We start from the raw sequence: 22,516 nt of genomic DNA on the forward strand, positions 1-22,516 counted from the left end.
TCCACTGAGTTAACACCTTGTTGTAAGAATCCTTGCCTCAAATATATTTCTTCAGAGTTCTGGCCCATTACAAAACATGATATTAGAAAAGTTTTCTCTAACAGACTTTTGGAGAAAGCTGAATGGGAATAGAAAGAAATAACACTTTTTATTCTCAGCAACAATTTGGAACTATGCCCAAAGGGCAACCAAACTACCCAAAGAAATAATGAAAAAGGGAAAAAGACATACAGGTACAAAAAATATTTATAGTAGCTCTTTTCATGGTGGCAAAATATTGGTGACTGAGGAAATGCCCATCAATTCAAAAATGACTAAAGTTGTGGAATGTAAATAGAATGGGATACTATTGTGTGATAAGAAATGATGAATAGGCAGATTATCAGAAAAAACTTGGAATATTGAATGAACTATTACAAAGTGAAATGTACAGAACTAAGAAAACACTATATACAGTATCAATAATACTGTGTGATGAACAGCTGTGAATGTCTCAGCTTTACCCAAACACACAATGATCCAAGACAAGTACAAAGGCCTCGCAATAGAAAACACTATCCACATCCAAATAAAGTACCAATGAACTCTGGATAGAGATTTAAGCATATTTTTTCCACTTATTTTACTCTTTCATGTATTTTTTCCCTATTGATATGTTTCTTCTTTCATAACTGTGACTAATACAAAAATGTTTTATATGATAACATGTATATAACCTGTATCGCATTGCCTACCTTTTTCAAAAGATGAGAGCAGAGGAAAGGAAAGAGGGGGAAATTTAGGGTGAAATTTTTGGAACTTAAAATCTTATACAAATGAATGCTAAAAATTATCTTGGCATGCAATTTGGGAAAAATAATTTTTAACAAAGGACACAGTCATAAATTCAGAAAGCATTCATAGAACTAGTCTGGTAAAGCACCTCAAGACTGTTCCATATGAAAAAAGGTTTGAATGACTAAGGATATTTAACCTAGAAAAAAAATTAGGGAACATAATAGTTGGTTTCAAGTAATTGAAAGACTGCTATGTAGGAGGAGGATTAGCTTGGCTTCACAAGGCAAAACCAGAAACAATTGGGTGGAATTTGCAAAGAAGAAAATTTAAGCTTGATTTAAGAAAAAACTTATCAATAACTAAAGCTAAATAGAAGCAAAATAGGTTGCTTCAGAAAGTACTGGGTTCCCTTCATATGTATTCAAGCAAAGGTTAAGTGATTGATTCCTCATTGGGTATTTGGCTTAGGGAATTTTTGTTCAGATATAAGTTGGAGTAAGTCACCTCTGGGATCACTTCTAGTTCAGACTCTGTGTTTCTGTGAAGCTACTTCCTAGTTTTTTTTTTTTTTTCCATTTATAAAATAAAGCATTTGGGCTAGAAGATCACTAAGGTCCCTCCTCTTAGCCTTTACATTCTATGAGAAAATTTTCATAAAGTATTGTATATATACTAAAGCACAATATAAATGCATTATTATTAGTAGTAGTAGTAGTAGTGTTGTTATTAAAACATTTTTTCTTGATCTTACATTCTGTGTTCTAGAGTCCCTTTTAGTGTAAACATATTCCCATGTTTGGTATTCTAAGGTGCTTTCTAAGCCTAATGATCTGAATCTATGTTTGGTTATCTCAAAGATCAAGAATATTATTTCACTTAAAAGATTTTTCCCATTTGAGAAATAGGGATGGAAGATTAACTTTTCATGGAAGATTGACTTTTCAACTAAGGAAATTTAAAGTGATATAATACTCTGCACATAACAGATACTTAATAAATATGTTGAATTCAATTAAATTATAAATACAATTAATTCACTATTTTGAAGTAAGGTTTCCTCTATCCATTTAATACCCACTATTGGATTACTCTTCAGAATCAGCTACATGAACTTCAGTAAATCATATCTTCTCTGTGGAACTCAGTTTCTCCCTCTATAAAATGAGAAGATTGAACAAGATGACTTCAAGGTCTTGCCTTCACTGACATTCTATGACTCCATGAATTTAAGAGTGTCACCTGAGACACAGTAGGTATAAGTCTGAGGCTGCCTTATGGGACCCCTCAGAACATCTTGTGACTTAGCACAAATACCAGCTGTGAAAATGAGTATTTGAAGGCAAGGAGAAAGTTCCAAAGGCTAGGAATTCTTTAAAGAATGTTTCTTAGAAATCAATTATTCAAGTTCCCTGCTATAATGTAAGGCATAATTCTATTACCACCCCACCTCAAATAAGTCTACACTGGCACTATGGAAGGTCAAGTCAAAAGAATTCAATAGGGTGCATTACTGAAGCTAGAAAAAAACCTGGCAAACCTCCCTCTCTCATATTTTCTTTAATCCTTTTTTCCCTCCATTAAATAAAGTTTTTCCATTAGAATGGATCTAAACAATATAACTTGTAAGCACCTTCCCTGAAAGACTCCTTGATTAGGATTTCAATTTGGGAAATGAGTTTGATTGCTTCTGAAAATGGTCAAAGACTACATCTTACTGAGACTAATTATTCCTTTAAAATGTGCAGATCCATCCTTATGCTAAAATAAGACCTGCCACCAAAGTTAAATTACATAGTACATCATTGTCCTCCATATACTCAGTTCTGCCACTCTGTCAATGTAAAAAATTTACAACAGATATAATCTTTGTGAAGGGGTGGGGAGGTAAGGAGAAGAATCCAGTCCTAGAAAATACAAGCTCAATTTTAAATAGAATTTTAATTTTAATGAAAGCTTCAGGGAATACTGTTTATGCTGCTTATCTTTCATACCTGGTGATTAAGTTAATTTATACTTAATGGAAAAGGATATTTCTAATCCCCAGACAAGCTCAACATCTGTCTACGACTATGTTTTTGGAAGCCTAAAGCTGCTTATGATTGATGTAATAAAACTGGGCTTCTGCAAAACTGACACCTGAAGGATATTTGTAAAGGAGGGGATGAGGGGAAAGGGAAGAAAGATGTTATGTTTTTGTTTGGTGCTTGTGTTTCAATCAATTCAGAATCCTGAACATTCCGTTTTGCTACCTATTAAAATGCTGCCTGGACTTTTCTTTAAAATATTGCAGATAAGCATGGATAGATAAGAGAAAACAATAAGAAGGTACAAAATGCTTTGGTATACATAAGGTCACAGAACCTCAGAATTATAAGGGATTTGGGGAGTTTGACTTAGTGGAACCTTCAGGAAGAGACCTCAGAAATCAACTAATCCAATCTCCTACTAAAAACAGCAATAATAATTCACATTTATAATAAAGATTTTGGAAGTGTTTATCATCTTTATTTTATAGGTAAGAAACAAGCCCAGAGGTGAAGTGACTTTTCCACAGTTACACAGTCAATTGGTGGCAGAGCTGGGATTTAAGTCTAGGTCTCCTAACTTTATAGTCAGTGCTGTTTCCATATCACTTCATTTCTTTTTCACTTTATGTTCTATGAATCACAGACTTTCAAAACTGAGAGAGAGGTTGGCAGTCATTTATTACAAGACCCTCCTTAGGAAAGATGGATAGGATGTCCTTTAAAAGTAGGAAGGAAAGGAATCTACAACAATTCATGCTATTTCTGCTTCTAGAGCAATGTTTCAGGAATTCATGATCTTTGCTAAGAAGCATTATTATTATCTTACACAATTATTGTTATTGTACTTACACATCATGATTATAACTTTCACAAAGTAGATTGGGCTGATTATCTGCCTTTACAAAGGGCACCTCATTAAAAAAAATGTTAGAATTGGAAGGAATCTTAGAAATGATTTGGTCATTTTATTTTACAGATGAGGAAAGAAACTAAAGCCATAAAGATAAAAAATAACTTGTTCAAATTGACTCAGTGAGCCAGTGGCAGAGCTATGACCAGAAACTATGTTCTAGTTATAGAATATAATATCACCTAGTCAAGAAGATTTGCTCCAGTTCACAAATATAGAGACTGGTAATAGAGGCTAATCAAAATCATTGGCATCTAGACCTATACAGGAATTAGCTTCCTCTGGCTAATAAGGAAATTAGCAGTGCACCACCGGGGAATGAGGATTCTTGTTTGATATTTCCAGTTTTAAAAGATATTATTATAAGGTTGTTTTTATATGAAGTGAAATATATTGCTTTTCTGATATTCACTTCCTAGGCTGAACTTACTTTTAGTTGCAATCAATTGCACAAAGATAAGATAAGGGAAAGGGTAATAGAAAGTAATTTATGTAAGAAAAAAAGATTTCACTTTTTTTAAATCTATAAGGACAATGTGATCAAACAATGTGATTCAGCCACCAGAAAAAAGGAAATGTAATCAAATTGTATTAAGAGAGGGAGAGAACAGAATAATAGGGGAATATGGTAGGAAGGAAATGCAGGATTAGAAGCCCAAAGGGCTGAGATTGAGTTCTACCTCTGCCTCTAGCTATAATGAGACATAGGACAAATCATTTAACTTCTTTTCGACTCAACTCCCTCCTTTTATAAAATTAGTTTTGGACTGGATGAACTCTTAACCTTCTAGTTTCTAAGATGCTACTATAAGTAAATTGTATAACACACTGTTATTCTACCTACTATGTCATCATCTATATATGCACACAATCTTTCAGAAGCATATCTCCTGGGTATACTGTACTATACCTATGCTGAATGTATCACCCCCTGATCAGTAGGAAATGTTTTCTTTAGAACATCAACAGCTCTGGGCAAGCTGAAATTCACACTCAAGAAGAGAGCAAAGTTCCTATTAGCCCTTCAATTCCCTTGAAATTATATATTCCCAACACTGCTTGTTTGCTAACTTAAAATTGAGATTTGTTTAACCTACAAATGACTTTTTTTTTCTTTTTTTCAAAGGTCTGACATTCTACTCTGTAAATACCTATCTAAAAATCTTTGAAAGTCAGATTCTACTACATATTTCAGAGGGCAGAAACATGAACATGGTTTTAAGTGTTAAATTTAAAGTTAGAGCTAAACTCAATTCTTTGTGATTCATATCCTGAGAAGTAGCAAAATATAATGTATAAAGCACTGGACTGAGAGTTAGAAAAATTTGGGTGCAAATTCCGTTTCAGATACTAACTGTGGAATTATGGGCAGATCATTTAAATTTCCTGAATCTCAGTGTATAATACCTAGAATCCCTATCTCAGAGTTTGTGAAGGTCAAGAGAGATCATATACTTAAAGCTTATTGTAAAACTTTTAAAATATTAGTTATTATGAGTTGAAAGTTTATGAAAAATAAAATTAAATTGATGTTGGAATCTCCACCGTTTGATCTAAATATCAAGATAAAATTCTCCCAGCAATTAGGAAATACCCCCTCTCTTTGGTTAGTTGGTGAATATAACCCTTTCTTCCTCCTTACATAAAATGGCATTTTTATTTCAAAACTTCAAAGTACAGAACATCACATTTGGCCCACAAGCCCTGGCTTCAAGCCCAATTTCAGTTTTGCCCATTAACATCTTTAAGACTGGAATGGGGGGTGGTGACCTTATCTCTTTAAGCCTCCATTTCTTTATCTGTAAAATAGGGATAACGTTCACAGAATTTTTATTTACATTATTTGAAATGAAAGCATGCTAAAACGTCTTGTGTTAATATGCCTTTGTGGTGAGCTAAGTGCTAAACTATTTTTATTACTGAAACAACAATATCTCTTTCTTGCTAAAATTCTGTACGCAGCATTTTTCTGTTAATGTTGAATGGGTTACACTAAGAGTACATAGCCATCCTTGAAGATCCAGTTTAAACACTAGTTTTTCCATTATTTCTCCTAATCTCAAAAAATAGTAATCCCTTGTCTTAAATGAGAATATTTTATTTTTACATATCACATATTTTCTACCTGGTATGTATAAGTATCAGCTCACATTTCTTATGCTTTCTTTAAGGCAAGAAATTTCTTCTAATTTTCTTTGTATGACTCTCCCATTGGCTAGAATTGCATATACTCAGCATTTAGTAATTTGTTAAAGGGATGAATAAATGAATGAATATAATATAGTTGTTTTTCTCATTTATTTCCAACTTCTGGGTCTTATACATTTTCCAATCTTGGAACTACTATTGATTTGTTTTTAATATTTGAAGAAAATACGCCAAATGTAGGGGAGAAGCCTACATAAAGCTTAATGGAAGAGAATGTAGAAAAGTATGCCATACACTATGCTCAAAAAGTTATCAAACTGTGCATATCCTTTGATCCAGCAGTGTTACTACTGGGCTTATATCCCAAAGAGATCTTAAAGAAGGGAAAGGGATCTGTATGTGCAAGAATGTTTGTGGCAGCCCTCTTTGTAGTGGCCAGAACCTGGAAACAGAGTAGATGCCCATCAATTGGAGAATGGTTGAATAAATTGTGGTATATGAATGTTATGGAATAGTATAGTTCTGTAAGAAATGACCAGCAGGATGATTTCAGAAAGGTCTGGAGAGACTTACATGAACTGATGATGAGTGAAATGAGCAGAACCAGGAGATCTTTATATATTTCAACAACAATATTATATGAGGATCAATTCTGATGGATGAGGCCATCTTCAACAATGAAATTAACCAAATTAGTTCCAATAGAGCAGTAATGAACTGAACCAGCTACACCCAGTGAAAGAACTCTGGGACATGTCTATGAACCACTACATAGAATTCCCAATCCCTCTATTTTTGTCTGCCTGCATTTTTTATTTCCTTCACAGCTTAATTGTACACTATTTCAAAGTCCAGTTGTTTTTGTGCAGCAAAATAACTGTTTGGACATGCACACATACATTGTATTTAATATATACTTTAACATATTTAACATGTATTGGTCAACCTGCCATCTGGGGGAGGGGGTGGGGGAAAGGAGGGGAAAAATTGGAACAAAAGGTTTTGCAATTGTCAATGATGAAAAATTACCCATGCATATACCTGGTAAATAAAAAGCTGTAATAAAAAATATTTTTTAAAAAGTATGCCATAAAGAAGAACAGTTAAGTTTCTGAAAATAGGATAAGAATTTGAGGTTGATGCAAAATAATAACTACCTACATTTCTCTCCAAGTCCCAGTTTCTTTATCTATAAAATGAAGTGATTAATAATTATCCTTTTATCTTATAGTATTGTGAATAAAATATTTCATAAACCAGAAAGCAACAAGGAAATATGAAATATATTATTTCTCTGACACTTTTTAGTTTACAATGCATTTTCCTCCCAACAACCTTGTGCAATGGGCAGAAAACTGAAGTACAGAGAATTGAAGTGATTTGGCCCCTGGGCCAAGAGGCCAAGCTCCAGCTATGGTCTCAGCTATTTTGACTCCTAGGCCAGTGCTTTTTCAGTCAGTTAATGGATTTGAGAATAGTATTGGTGAAACTTAAAGGTCAGAGGCAAAATTAGATATTTCCAGACTGGGAGATAAAAAGAGATCCAAGCTATTTCCTTAAGAAATATCTGTGGGGGTTAGAACAATTCTTGTTTGACCAGAATAAAATATATCAAATCCCAATGCTTTTATCATCTAAAATTCTTCTCTTAAGTTTTCCCAAGCTAGTCAAAGACCTCTTAACTTTCCAAAAAAAAAAAAAAAAAAAAAAGGGTCATTTTTCACAAAAGGCTTGCTTGCTAACCTGCATGTCTGTAAGCAATTTAAGGACACTATATAATAAGCCAAGTAGGAGAATATTGATTTTTTTTTTCCTTTGTAACATGTTTAAATCCAGATATAGCTTTCTTTCACAAAAATATTTTAGGGCTTGTCTATATATTCCACTCTAGTGAATATGACTTGCTCAGCTGAAGAAGAAAGTGAGTTTATAGATAAAATTCATTTGCTCTTTTGCCTGTGATGGAGCTTTCCCCCCAATCTCTTGCCAAAGTATTTCTGATGAAAAGAGAAATACATGAAAGAATTACAAAGGAGACCGTCAGAGAAGTATAGATTCATCAAATTATAGAATTTTGGATCTGAAAGTGACTAAATAATAGGATCTGGAGTTATAAGGTAACGTATAGCATAATATCTTCCAACACTGATAGAACTGAAAGAGCTCCTAGAAGATAAAATGTTAGTTGTGGAATAAAGAACCATAAAGTATTCTCCATTAATTAATTTAATTCAATTTCTTATTTCACAACTAAGCAAATCTGAGGCCTTATGCAATAAAATGACTTTTCGAAGGTCACATAAGTAAATTCAAATTCAAGTCCTCTTCTTCCTTCTTTCTTTCTACAGTCTAAGAGAGATGGGTTTATAAGATCACTAACAACTGGTTATCCATCTTTGGCTCAAAGATCCTCTTCAATAATGATGAATCTACTATTTCCCAAGGCAGGTCATTCCATTGCTTGGATAAATGATTGTTAGGATGACCTTCCTCACACTGAGCTTATATTGCTGCTAATATGTATATTTGTAAATAATGTATGAAACAGTATATCTGCTTCTTGATAGTTTCTGTCCACTGGTCCTAGTTTTGCCTTCTGGAGCCAAATAAATCTCTTTATTATTTAATAATTGTACAAATGTTTGTAGATAGGAATCATGCTCCTTTAGAGTCTTTTCCACTTTAGACTATAACTTCCTAATTCCTCATAATCCATATTTTTAAAAGAAGTTACAGATTTGTTCAAACAATAATAAAATGTAGTCTTGTTCTCATGACCTCAAATCAACATTTCTCTACTATGACCCTTTGCTTGGTCAAATTCTCCATCAGAGGTATCATGTCTAGACATTAAAAAGAAACAAAGAAAGGAATACTGGCATCCTACTTCAGGCACTTTCCAGATGTGCTTAATTAAAGACAAGTCATATAATCTCTTAGGACCTCAGTTTGCTTTTCTGAAATAGGAATAATCATGCTAAAAATGAAAAAATAGAAAAAAAATGTAAAATACCTAACTAACCTGAAAAACAGATCTAGGAGAGACAATCTAAGGATTATTGGACTCCCTGAAATCCATGATGAAAAAAGAACCTAGACACTATATTTTAGGAAAAGAACTTCATGGATGTTATAGAATTAAAAGGTAAAATGACTATTGAAAGAATTCACCGAACACCTCCTGAAAGAGACCCCAAAATTAAAACCCCAAGGAATATCATGGCTAAATTTCAGAATTATCAGATCAAGGGGAAAATATTACAAGCAGCCAGAAAGAAACAATTCAAATATCAAAGAGCCACAATATGGATTACCCAAGGCCTACCAACTTCTACTTTAAAGGATGGAAGGAATCTGATATTCTGAAAGGTACAGGAACTTGGAATGCAGCCAAGAATAAATTACCCTGCAAAACTGAGCATTCTCTTTCAGGGAAGAAAATAAACTTTAAATGAAATGAAATGAAAAATTTAAATGAAAAATTTGACTTCCAAATATAGAATCCAAGATAAACATAAAAAGGTAAAAAGAAAAAAAAACTCTTGAGAACCATTTCTGTTATGGGTATATATAGAGAATACAAATATAATCTGATTTTACTGTTATGATATAAAAAAGAAAGTAGAGGTGGAAAGGAGGGGATTGTAACAGAAAAAAAGGGGAAAGTGGAGGTAAAATGAGAGAAATTACATCTCAGGGAAAAAAGCAGGGATAGCCATCCTGATCCTCAGATTAAGCAAAAGCAAAAATTAATTTAATTAAAAGAGATAAGGAAGGAAACTATATCTTGCTCTAGGATACCATAGATAATAAAGCAATATCAGTATTAAACACATACGCACCAAGAATGTTTGTGGCAGCCCTCTTTGTAGTGGCCAGAAACTGGAAACTGAGTGGATGCCCATCCATTGGAGAATGGCTGAATAAATTGTGGTATATAAATATTATGGAATATTATTGTTCTGTAAGAAATGACCAACAGGATGATTTCAGAAAGGTCTGAAGAGACTTACATGAACTCATGCTCAGTGAAATGAGCAGGTCCAGGAAATCGTTGTATACTTCAACAACACTATATATGATAATTAGTTCTGATGGATGTGGCCATTTTCAACAATGAGATGAACCAAATCAGTTCCAATAGAGCAGTAATGAACTGAACCAGCTAACCCAGCAAAAGAACTCTAGGAGATGATTATGAACCACTACATAGAATTTCCAATCTCTCTAATTTTGTCCACCTGCATTTTTTATTTCCTTCACAGCTTAATTGTACGCTATTTCAAAGTCTGATTCTTTTTGTACAGCAAAACAACTGTTTGGTCATGTATACATATATTGTATTTAATTTATACTCTAACATATTTAACCTGTATTGGTCAACTTGCCATCTGGGGGGGGGGCAGGGAAGGAGGGGGAAAATGAGAACAAAAGGTTTGGCAATTGTCAATGTTGTAAAATTAACCATGCATATATATGGTAAATAAAAACTATTAAAATAAATATATATATATATGCACCAAATGGTCCAGCATCCTTTAGGAACTTAAAGGAGAAATTAAGAAAGTTGCAAAAAAGTCAGAAATAGTAAATGCATTTTTTTCAGATCATGATGCAATAAAAATTACATTCAATAAAAGGCCAGGGGAAAATAGACCCAAAAGGTAATTGGAAAGTAAATAATCTCATCCTAAAGAATGAATGGGTGAAAAAGCAAATCATAGACACAATCAACAACTTCATCCAAGAGAATGACAATAATGAGACAGCACACCAAAATATTTGGGATGCAGCCAAGGCAGTAATAAGGGGGAATTTTGTATCTCTCAAGGCTTACTTGCATAAAATAGAGAAAGAAAAGATCAATGAATTGGGCTTGCAACTAAAAAAGCTAGAAATAGAACAAACTAAAAATCCCCCATTCAAATGCCAAACTTGAAATTCTAAAAATAAAAGGAGAGATCAATAAAATTGAGAGTAAAAAAAAAAACTATTGAATAAATAAAACTAAAAGTTGGTTTTATGAAAAAAAATAGATAAACCTTTAGTTAATTTAATTAGAAAAAAGAAAGAGGAAAATCAAATTGTTAGTCTCAAAAATGAAAAGGGAGAACTATCCACTAATGAAGAGGAAATCAGAGCAATTATTAGAAGTTATTTTGCCCAATTTAATGCCAATAAATTTGAAAACCTAAATGAAATTGAGGAATTCCTACAAAAATATAGATTGCTCAGATTAACAGAAGAGGAAGTAAATTACTTAAGTTGACCCATTTTAGAAAAAGAAATAGAACAAGTTATTAATCCACTCCCTAAAAACAAATACCTAGGATGAAAACAGAAAAAGAAAATTATAGACCAATTTCCCTAATAAATATTGATGCAAAAATCTTAAATAAAATATTAGCAAAGAGATTACAGAAAATTGTCCCCATGATAATATACAACAACCAAGTAGGATTTATACCAGGAATGCAGGGCTGGTTCTATATTAGGAAAACTATTAGCATAACTGACTATATCAATAACCAAATTTTAAAAATATGATTATTTCAATAAATGCAGAAAAAGCATTTGATAAAATCCAACACCCATTCCTATTAAAATAACTAGAGAGTATAGGAATAAATGGACTTTTCCTTAAAACAGTCAGTAGACTTTATTAAAATATCAAATGCTCTTGGATAGGTCAAGCAAATATAATAAAGATAACAATATTCCCTAAACTAATCTATTTATTTAGTGCTATACCAAACTCCCAAGAAACTATTTTACTGACCTAGAAAAAATAACAAAATTCACCTGGAAGAAAAAAAGGTCAAGAATTTCAAAGGAATTAATGAAGAGAAAAGCAAGTGAAGGTGGCTTAGCTATACCAGATCTAAAACTAGAAAAGCAGCAGTCATCAACACCATTTGGTACTGGCTAAGAAATAGAATAATTGATCAGTGGAATAGGTTAGATTTATAGGACAAAATAGTCAATGACTAAAGCAATCTACTATTTGACAAACCTAAAGGCCTCAGCTTTTGGGATAAGAATTCATTATTTCACAAAAACTCCTAAAAAAAATTGGAAATGTATGGCAGAAAGAAAGCATAGACCCACACCTAACACCATATACCAAGCTAAGGTCGAAATGGGTTCATAATCTAGACATAATGAATGATATTATAAACAAATTTGAAGAACATAGGACAGTTTTTTTTTTTCAGATCTGTGGAGGAGGAAGGAATTTGTGACCAAAGAAGAACTAAATATCATTATTGATCACAAAATAGATAATTTTGATTATATTAAGTTAAAAAGTTTTTGTAAAAACAAAACTAATGCAGGCAAGATTAGAAGGGAAGCAATAAACTGGGAAAACATTTTTAAATCCAAAGGATCTGATAAAGGCTTCATTACTAAAATATATAATTGACTCAAATTTATAATAGTTCAAGCCAACTGATAGATGGTCAAAGGATATGAATAATTTTCAGATGAAGAAATTGAAACTATTTGTAGTCACATGAAAAGGTGCTTCAAATAACTATTGGTCAGAGAAATGCAAATTAAGACAACTCTGAAATATGACTATACACCTGTCAGATTAGCTAAAATGACTGGAAAAGATAATGACAAATGTTGGAGGGGATGTGGGAAAACTGGAACGCTAATACATTGTTGGTGAAACTGTGAATGGATCCAACCATTCTGGAGAGCAATTTGGAACTATGCTCAAAAAGTTATCAAACTGTGCATGCCCTTTGATCCAGCAGTGGGATTATATCCCAAAGAGAACTTAAAGGAGGGAACCCAAAGATGCAAAAATGTTTGTGGCAGCCCTCTTTGTAGTGGCAAGAAACTGGATTCTGAGTGAATGCCCATCAATTGGAGAATGGCTTAATAAATTATGGTATATGAATACTATGGAATGCTATTGTTCTGTAAGAAATGACCACCAGGATGATTTCAGAGAGGCCTGGAGAGACTTACATGAACTGATACTAAGTGAAATGAGCAGAACTAGGAGATCATTATACACAGCAACAGTAAAACTATACAACAATCAATTCTGATGGACATGGCTCTCTTCAACATTGAGATGATTCAAACCAGGTCCACTTGTTCAGTGACAAAGAGAGCCATCTACACCCAGCGAGAGGACTTTGGGAACTGAGTGTGGAACACAACATAGTACTCTTTCTGTTGTTGTTTGCTTGCATTTTGTTTTCTTTCTCAGTTTTTCTTTTTTTTTCCCTTCTTGATCTAATTTTTCTTGTGCAGCAAGATAATTGTATAAATATGTATACAGATAAAGGATTTAGCATGTATTTCAACATATTAAATATGTATTGGACTACCTGCCAGCTAAGAGAGGGAGTGGGGAGAAGGAGGGGAAAAATTTGGAACAAAAGGTTTTGCAAGGGTCAATATTGGAAAAATTACCCATGCATATGCTTTGTAAATAGAAAGTTTTAATTTAAAAAAAAAAGAAATACCTTTAGGGGATAAAAAAAAAGTCTGATTTGACCAGAGTAAGATGTACTAGATCCTGATGCTTTTATCATCCAAATTTCTTCCTATAGGTCTTCCCAAGCTAGTGACAGATAACCTGTCTCCAAAAAGATGTGATCATGTTGCATTCATTAGTAGTGGACATTCTTCATCATGATCCTGATGAAAACATAGACCTACAGCTCACATGATTTTGGTAGAAAAGGTATTTTTACAAATCTTAAAAGTGTGATGCAGATGTAAACTATTAAATTATGTTTATTGAGTTCAGTTGGGAGAGGGTGGAATGATTCTACAGAACTCAGCTTCTGAAAAATTGTGATTCACAATCCCCTATGGGTTATTATAACTGAATGTAGAGGATCACAAAATTATGATTTACTATCAGTAATTTTTGGTTCATATACCTATTTTATATGCCAATATAACTGGGGCCATGTAAAAATTTCTAGGGCTAAAAAGGGTCACAAGTAGGAAAAATTTAAGATGCCTAGTTATAGAAGACTCATATGTGCACCTTTACTTTCATTCTTATTTTGGGCTTTATGAACTCTGCCATTTCTTTCAGGAATTTAGAGTACTTGAAAGTTCAGAGGTAATCTGGTCTCTTATGGTGTGGATGATGTTGCTAATCTTTTGAGCTAGAAAGTAAGTCTGTATCACTCTTAAAAGTATCAGCTCATAATTTTCAGTTAGAAAATAACCACTACATATTTTTAAATTTATAAAAGGACTTCATACCCTGAGAGGGTTCCTAATGTAATATACAATGCTTGGTTCAAACCATCTTGGTATTAAATGTGCTCTGTTGAGCTGTTTAAGTTGATGGGCTTCTTCTCTCATAGTCATTTCATTATTAGACCATGATAATGGGGGTGGAGGGGAGTGGAGTGCTGACACATATATAATGCTTTCAAGTTTGCAAACATAATGTAAATCAGAAACTTGAATTTTGAGTCCTCAGTCTCTGACACTTAACTACCTGTATAGCCCTCAACATGGCACTTAAACAATTTGTGTCTCTTTAAATAATTTGACCCTCATAATATACCTGAGATAAATACTATTTTTTTTAACAGATGAAGAAATAGTGGCTGAGAGATGTTAATAGTGGCAGGATCACACAGCAAATAATTGTCTAAGATGAGTTTTAAACACAGGTTCTCCTGACTCCAAACAGTCTCTCCACTAAGCTGTGTTGTTCTGTTCAGTTATAGCATATGACTTTATCACATTACCACGGCGTCTAAATTTTAGTGGTCAATCTTCTCATGAGTAGCCATCTTACATTCTTAGGCTGAACTGATCCTTAAAAGCATACTTGATCTGGGTTTAATGCCTGGCTCTGTCACATTCATTCTGTGCCCTTAAGTCAGGCATTTCTCCTTTCTGAGGCTCAGTTTCTCCATTTATAAAAGGAGGGCAACACTGAAGTAGATCATCTTTAGTAGAATGTAAACTCCCGAACAGAGATTAGCTCATTCTTGTAGTCATAGCCCATCATCTAACACAGTGCATAGCATATAGCAGGCACTTAGTGTTTGTTGATTGATCTAAGGACTCTTTCAGCTCAAGAACCTAATATTCTATACTATCACTTCCTTTCTCTTAGCCTCAGTTTCCTCATCTGTAAAACTGAGACACTTCCTATTTTGGAGAATGGTTGTGAGAATCAAATGATCAGTGAACATACTGTCTCTAATGTCTATAATACACTCTCTTAATCTCCCAACTTTTTAAGTCCTTCTCTTTCAAGGTCCAATGCCCTTTTTAGAACTTTCCCTGATTGCTCCAGTGAAAGTAATTTTTTTCATTAAAATTTCTCCCTTTTGACTCTTATCACATTATATCTTGAAATATCTTGTGCCATAGGCACAGGTAGAACAAGAGATTCTTAAGACCTGTTCTGTATATTAAGAGTTTATTAAGACCTCTTCTGTGGGGATAATTTTTTTGTTTGTTTAATTGGGGTTTTTTGTTTTTTGTTTTTTTTGGTTTGTTTTGATTTGTTTTGATTTTTCTGCATCCTCAGGATCTAACAATGCCATGAATAAAGTAGACATATGATAAATGGTTGTTGAATTTTAAAATAGATGTAAAAGTGTTTTGTAAATTATAATGCTCTATATAAATGCAAATTTTGTCGTGCTATTGTTGAAAGGATACACTTTAGTTATCTGTACGTTTTATTTATTTATGTGTGAATAATTCCTTTCCTAATGATGACAGATATATGAATGAATACTGAAAATCACAATCAGATCAAAATAGGGTGTTTTCATTCCATTTACTTGTTTTATTGATGAGGCAACTAAAAATCAGGGATAGAAAGTGTTTTATAAAATGACATGATTTGGACTTCAAGCTCTGCTATTTTAGGATTCTAACATTCATTATTTTGTTTGATCATCACAACAATCCTCATTTTATAAGTGAAAACAAAAATAAGGTCCTGAGAATATTAGGGACTTGTCTTAGGCCAAACATTCAGTTAGTGGCAGAAGTAGGGATTAGAATTTTGCTAACTACTAAACTGTTATTAATACCAATTCTTTGTAAATTCTGAGGTAGCAGCTAGAAGCTAAAGCTCTTTTTGCTAGGGCTTTTAATTGTAACTGTTTTAGCCAGGGGGAAAGACAGGCCTTCTGATTTTTAAAATGTGATAACCTTCTGTGAGAAGTAAGGTCCTTATTATCTAAAATATTCAAGAAGGTGTTTAAATCATTGCCATTCAGAAAACTGGATAGAAAAGATTTTTATATTATGTAGAAAGCTGGACGAAGACCTCAAAGGTCCCTTTAAACTTTTGGATTAAAAGATTCTCTGATCATAACTCTTTGGCTTTTAGAAGATCAATCATACTCATGATCTTTATAGCTATAGCTATTTGAGCTCCCCGAAATATGTATTCATCTATCAGAAAAGAGAATTGTAACTATAAATAGCTTAATTTTCATAGTTAAATCATATTTCCATATCAATTCATCCTTGAAAAGGATCTAAATTTTAATTTAGCTGCTAAAGATCATAAACCTGATCCCTAGTTACAATCCAAATAATGACATAGAGGGGTTTTTTTTTTTTGGTTTTTTTTTTTTTTTTTTTTTTCGCAGGGGAAGAGGAGGCAGGGAGAGAATCAGGCAAAACCCAGTGGAATTTAAGTTATCTACTTCATTGAACTTTATTTTAATATTAATTGATAATATTGCACATTCCAAAGAGTCTTCTTTACTGACAATGATGTTCAGCCTTTGCCATCACATGGGGTCACATATCTCACCCCTGCACTTGGTTGATCTATTCACTATAAAATTGCCTGAGCTGCAGCTGCCCCATTTATAAAACACTATGTGTTTCTGAAATGGGCTAATGAGCCTGGGGCAAAAAGCACATGCTAATATTATAAAGACACATTAACCACTTTCAGAAACACCTGCAGGCAATTTGAACAAGTTAAATTCCCAAAGAAATGAAGAAAGAGGACCATGTAGTTGAAGGGATAAAATAAACCATTTTATTAGTTGACTTCCCACTTTCAGGGTAATATGTGTTTTTATCACTTTTTTTTTTTTTTCTCCACAGACTGGATTTCTCCAATGAACAAGCAGTCATCCTATATTTCAACTAAAAAGATAAGTCATTAAACCAATCATCTATATTCAGTGTTTCGTTAATCAGTTCACCAAGGTTTTTGTTTGATGAAACTCAAGCTAGAAGGAATCTTAGAACATGCACTGCTTATACATAAAGGCAATATGGCATGTTGGAAACAAATATTGATCTTAAAATTAGCGGATAAGGCTAAAAATTAGTACATTGATTCTTAATCACTATCTATCTGATCTTAACTAATCTCTGCCTCAGTTTTCTCTTTTATAAAATGAGAATAATAAAGTCACCTAGTTCTTTGAGGAAAATATTTTACAAACCCAAATCATTACAAAATATAAGCTATTATAAAACATCACAGACTCTCCAAGTTGAAAGAAATCTCAGCGGTCATTTAGCTTAATGCTTATCTGAACAAAATTCCCTTCTGCAAAATAATAATGCCAGTTGACATTTACATGAGTGCTTTTATGCATTACCACATCTGATTACCAAAAAATGCAGTCTAATAAATGTGACAGATAATATAAGTCCCATTTTACAGATTAGGAACATAAGTCTCAGAAAGACTAAGTGAGTTGTTATCGAAAACGTGATATTCTAACCAATGTATCTCTTGGTTCCAAAACTAGGGCTGTTTTCATTGTCATGATGCTTCATTCCTGAAAGGTGGTCATTTAGTCTTTGCTTAAAGAGTTCTACTTAATGGAAGACCTACTACTTCCCAAAGCTGTCCATTTCCTTCAATTAGCTCTAAACATTATAAATGTTAGCATTAGAGGAGAAAGCATTAAAAAGTCATAGACATCTGACCTAGAAAGGTCACATCTCAGAAACCTGGATTTTCTTTTTTGCAGATTTAGTAGTGGCTTGTTATCAAAGCTAAGACCCACATACAGGCTTCCTGACTCCCAAATCAGGACATCTTTCACAGTCCTAGGCTAAACCCTTTGTATTATTGAAAGGATATGGGTAGGGACGGGATTGTGATTTCACTAGTATAAAGAATTCCCAGATGAAGCAATTGTGGGAAGTAGCTGGTATGCTAGGATTCAGAGAATCCTAGATCTCTAAAAAAGACTCCATATCAAGGCTTAGAGATCCACCACTCTGCTAAGTGACAGAGAAAAACACATCATCTCCAGACTCTCATTCCTACTCTAAATCAGCAATCTGCAGAGATCCTGGAATAGATAAGCTGCTCAGGCCCTTGAGATCTACAGCTATAGAACACAGAATAGGTAATCACTTCTGGAGACTTAGGGTAGCTCCAGCACTTCCTGTCTGAGTTCTCTAGAACACTCAAGTTCCCAAGACCAGGCCTGAAGGTTAAGTTATTGTAGGCATTTCCTGAGCAAGTACAACTCAGCATTGCCCAAACCAAGTGACCTCAGCCTTACTCAACCCTGACTTAGAAAGCAGTTTTCCCAGAACACTGCCAGACAACAGTGCCTGAATCCAGTACAAGTCTAACAAAAGAGAATCAGTCTCAAGGCATTCCAGGCAGGGTCCAGTGGCACCAGGATCTCAATCCAAGCAATCTGGGGAAACCCAATCTCAGTAATCTCTGAAACCTATAGTGGGGTTTCAGCAAGAATACCCCATACCTTTAAGCCCAGAATTAGTGGGTAAGGAAGGATTAGTAGGAACCACAGAAAAGGTCTCAGAATCCTATGGCAAGAGGGACGCCCAATAGCACCAAAGCAATTCCCAAGTCCTTTGAAAGGTGACATGATATTTAGGACCAGGCAGACCTTGCCCACATAATTCAATTATAGAGGTTAAGCTCTATAATCAAAGCATAGGCTCCACAATGAGTAAACCAAGGAAAACTCCAAATAACATGAGAAAATACCTTGGTTTGACAGATAACAAGAAGGTAAACCCAGAAGACAAGAGTGAACTCACAAGTAAAGCCTCAGAGGGAGGGAAGGGAAAAGCCCTGAAATAAAGGTAGGAAGAAAAAGAATAACAAGGAAAATTAAAACCTTAGAAAAACTCAAGAACTGAATGCCCTAAAAATTAGAATGATCCAGGCAAAAAACAATTTCTCAAAAATGTAAGAAATAATAAAAGAAAACCAACTTTTAAACAAAAAAAATCTAATAAAACATCAAAATCAAGTAACACATAACACAGGTCAAAGAAAAACAGTCTTAAGTATTAGACAACCTAAAATTTGTGATCAGGAAAAAAAATGTCTGGATATTATGTTTAGGAAATTACAAATGAAAATTTCCCAGAACTTTTATAACTAGAACACAAGTAAATATAGAATCCATCTGTTTCCTTCAAAAAGAAACTCAGAATGAAAATTCCAAAGGAAAATTGTGGCTAGAATCCAAAGCTGCTAGGATTGCAAGCTTTCTCAAAAGAGAAAAAAACAAAACACCAAAATCCCGAGCAGTCAAAAATGAGTTTAAATACTAAGGATCTTAAGTTCAGTTATTTCATATTTTGTAGATGTTCATGTTCATATATTTCATTTGAATTATTAGTTTTTAAAACAATGTCATAAATGTGGAAATATGTTTAAAATAATTACACATGTTTAACCTATATCAGATTACCTGCTTTCTTGGAGAGGAAGGAAAGAAAGGAGAGAAGGAGAAAAAATTAGAATACAAAGTCTTACAAAAACAAATATTGAAAATTATTTCTACATGTTATTTTCCAAATAAAGTACAATTGAAAATTAATGCATACATATAAGTATATGTCATTGTACACAGTTGTTTTTGATAATTTAATTAATTTAAATTTAATTCTCTCTTTTTATTGTGAACTCACATTATTTAACAATTTTTTCTCACATTTTTCCTTGATTAGGTTAGCCAATGGTCAACTGACTTAGTATTTTTAAAAATAGTTATTCATCATTTACTCATCAGTTCCATAGTATTTTTATTTTCATGTTTTTATATTTCTCTTTTTTAAAAAAAAATGTTTTTCTTTTGTATGTTTTAGAGTTGCTAGCTTGTATGTTTTCCAGTCTTTTATTGTATACTTCATTCATTGATTCTCTCTTTTGCTGTTATTTTGCTAATACATTTTCATAATTGTAAATGTTTCTCTGAGAAGGACTTTTTGTGTCAGAGTTTTGACATGGTGTTATTTTTTTATCATCTTTAATATAATTATTTGTTTGCATATTTTTTCTTCTACCCACTTATTAATATTAATCAGGAAGTAATTAGTTTACATTTAGGCTTGTTTCTTTTGCTCATACTTATTTTATTAATTATTATTTTGTTGAATTATGGCCTATAAAGTATATATTTATTATATCTTTTTCATTTATTTATAATTCCTAGCACATGAACAATTTTCGTAAATGTACAATAGGATGCTAAAAGATATAAGTATTTTGTTCATTTCCATTCACAAGTATCCATAGTATCCAATATAGTTTTCCTAATAAATTTCTTCAGCTTTATAATCTTCTCCTTGGACTTAAAATGAATGAGAGAAATATTAAAGTCTATGATAAAATTAATATGATTTTATAGTGCTATGTCTTTTTGCAATTTCCTGAGTCTTTCTTTTAAAAATTTAAATGTCATATCATTTAGCAAATTCTTCAAGTTAGTTTTTCATTGCTCATAATACTTTTAAATGTAATTTTGTTTATACATCTATGTTGATATTGTGAATTTTTATTGTTGCTTTATATAAAATTAATTCTTGGTTTTTTTTCCCCTTTACAATGCTCTAAGGCATAAGCATTTTGTTCCATCTCCTCATTTTCACTTTGTGATGTATCTATATGATTCTTGCATACAATGAATTGTTGATAATGCTTTTGCTTTTAAAAAAAATTCATTCTTCAACTTTCTTTTAGTGGGAATTTAGTATTTACCATTTAGGATTACAATTGTCAGGTTTGTCCTTTCTTCCATTAAATACTTTCACTATATATGTATGCTACATATGTACAGTATATAAAATAAGTGTGTATCTTCAGATTGTGTATATGTGTGTGTGTATATTGTTCGTAAAATTTTAAGAGCGAGTTAAAATTAGGTTATCAAAACAAAAACAAACACTTAAAACATAAAAAGAGAACCACACTAGGGCTGAAAGAATCATAGATAACCAAACTGTGCATACTCTTTGATCCAGCAGTGTTTCTATTAGATTTGTATCCCAAAGAGATCTTAAAGGAGGGAAAGGGACCCATATGTGCAAAAATATTTGTGGCAGCCCTCTTTGTAGTGGCTAGAAACTGGAAACTGAGTGGATGGATACCCATCAGTTGGAGAATGGCTGAATAAGTTATGGTATATTAATATTACAGAATATTATTGTTCTATAAGAAATCATCAGCAGGATGATTTTAGAAAGGCCTGGAGAGACTTATGCGAAGTGGTGCTAAGTGAAATGAGCAGAACCAGGAAATCATTGTATACAGCAAAATCAGTATTATAGGATGATCAATTCTGATGAACATAACTGTTTACAAAAATGAGATGAATGAGATCAGTTCCAATGATCTTGTGATAAAGAGAGCCATCTACACCCAGAGAGAGGACTGTGGGTACTCATTGTGGATTACAACATAACATTCTCACTCTTTTTGTTGTTCCCTTGCATTTTGTTTTCTTACTCATTTTCTTTCCTTTTTGATCTGATTTTTCTTGTGCGACAAGAGAATTGAATAAATATGTTTACACATATTGGATTTAACACATATTTTAACATGTATAACATATATTTGATTGCTTGCCATCTAGGGGAAGAGGTAGAGGGAAGGAGGAGAAAAATTTGGAACACAAGACTATTGGCAAGGGTAAATATTGAAAAATTATCCATCCATATGTTTTGAAAATAAAAAGCTTCAATTAAAAAAAAGAGAAAAAGAATCACAAATAACACAAATCATACATAATAACAGTTAATAATATCAATACTAAATGTATTTGTTCCAAATGATTCAGCCTGTAAATTAATAAAAAGGAAAAATTAATGGAACTAAAAGGTGACACAAAAAATAACATAAGTGGCAGGGGATTTCAATATCCTATTCTCAAGTTTTAGATAAATCTACACAAAAGTAACACACACACACACACACACACACACACACAAAACAAAAACAAAAAACAACTTAGCGAACTGAGCAAATTACTATAGGAACTAAAGCTAAAGACTTATGACATCTTCTAAATGGGAAAGTTAAAAATATACATATTTCTCAACATATATGGAACTTCTACAAAAACAGACCATGCCTTAGGACACAAAAATAAACATATGTAAAAATATAGTGAATATATTGTTAAAGTCAGTACTTAACCTTTGTAAATTGTCTTAATTTCACTAATCTGAGCTCAGTTTCCTTTTCTGGATTCTGCCTTCTTCCTGTTTTACTGCTCAATCATAAAATTTTTTTTTTAGTTTACTTTTATTCTTGTATAATTTCTTTCCTCTCTTCCCTTTCTTAGCTATAAAAGAGCAAGGTATTTAATCCTGTTTGTTCACATCCACTTTTGCCTTCTTCATCCATTCATCTATTTCCTAAATTTCAATGTTGTTGTTGGTG

At 32.8% G+C, this 22,516-nt stretch overlaps 1 protein-coding gene and 1 long non-coding RNA gene across 7 annotated transcripts in view; one reads left to right on the forward strand and one right to left on the reverse strand.

Annotated features, from left to right (window-relative positions):
* LOC141557397 (uncharacterized) overlaps window positions 1-17,023 on the forward strand; it is an 88,124-nt gene extending 71,101 nt beyond the window's left edge. Inside the window, exons 3-5 of the long non-coding RNA XR_012486782.1 lie at window positions 13,437-13,570; window positions 13,934-14,013; window positions 16,948-17,023. This is a non-coding gene — a long non-coding RNA (uncharacterized LOC141557397). The remainder of the gene's footprint in view (window positions 1-13,436; window positions 13,571-13,933; window positions 14,014-16,947) is intronic.
* Window positions 1-22,516, reverse strand: part of TTLL11 (tubulin tyrosine ligase like 11) — a 250,784-nt gene that overhangs the window by 107,676 nt on the left and 120,592 nt on the right. The window lies entirely within an intron of this gene.

This window comes from Sminthopsis crassicaudata, chromosome 2, assembly GCF_048593235.1.
Source record: "Sminthopsis crassicaudata isolate SCR6 chromosome 2, ASM4859323v1, whole genome shotgun sequence".
NCBI lineage: Eukaryota > Metazoa > Chordata > Mammalia > Dasyuromorphia > Dasyuridae > Sminthopsis > Sminthopsis crassicaudata.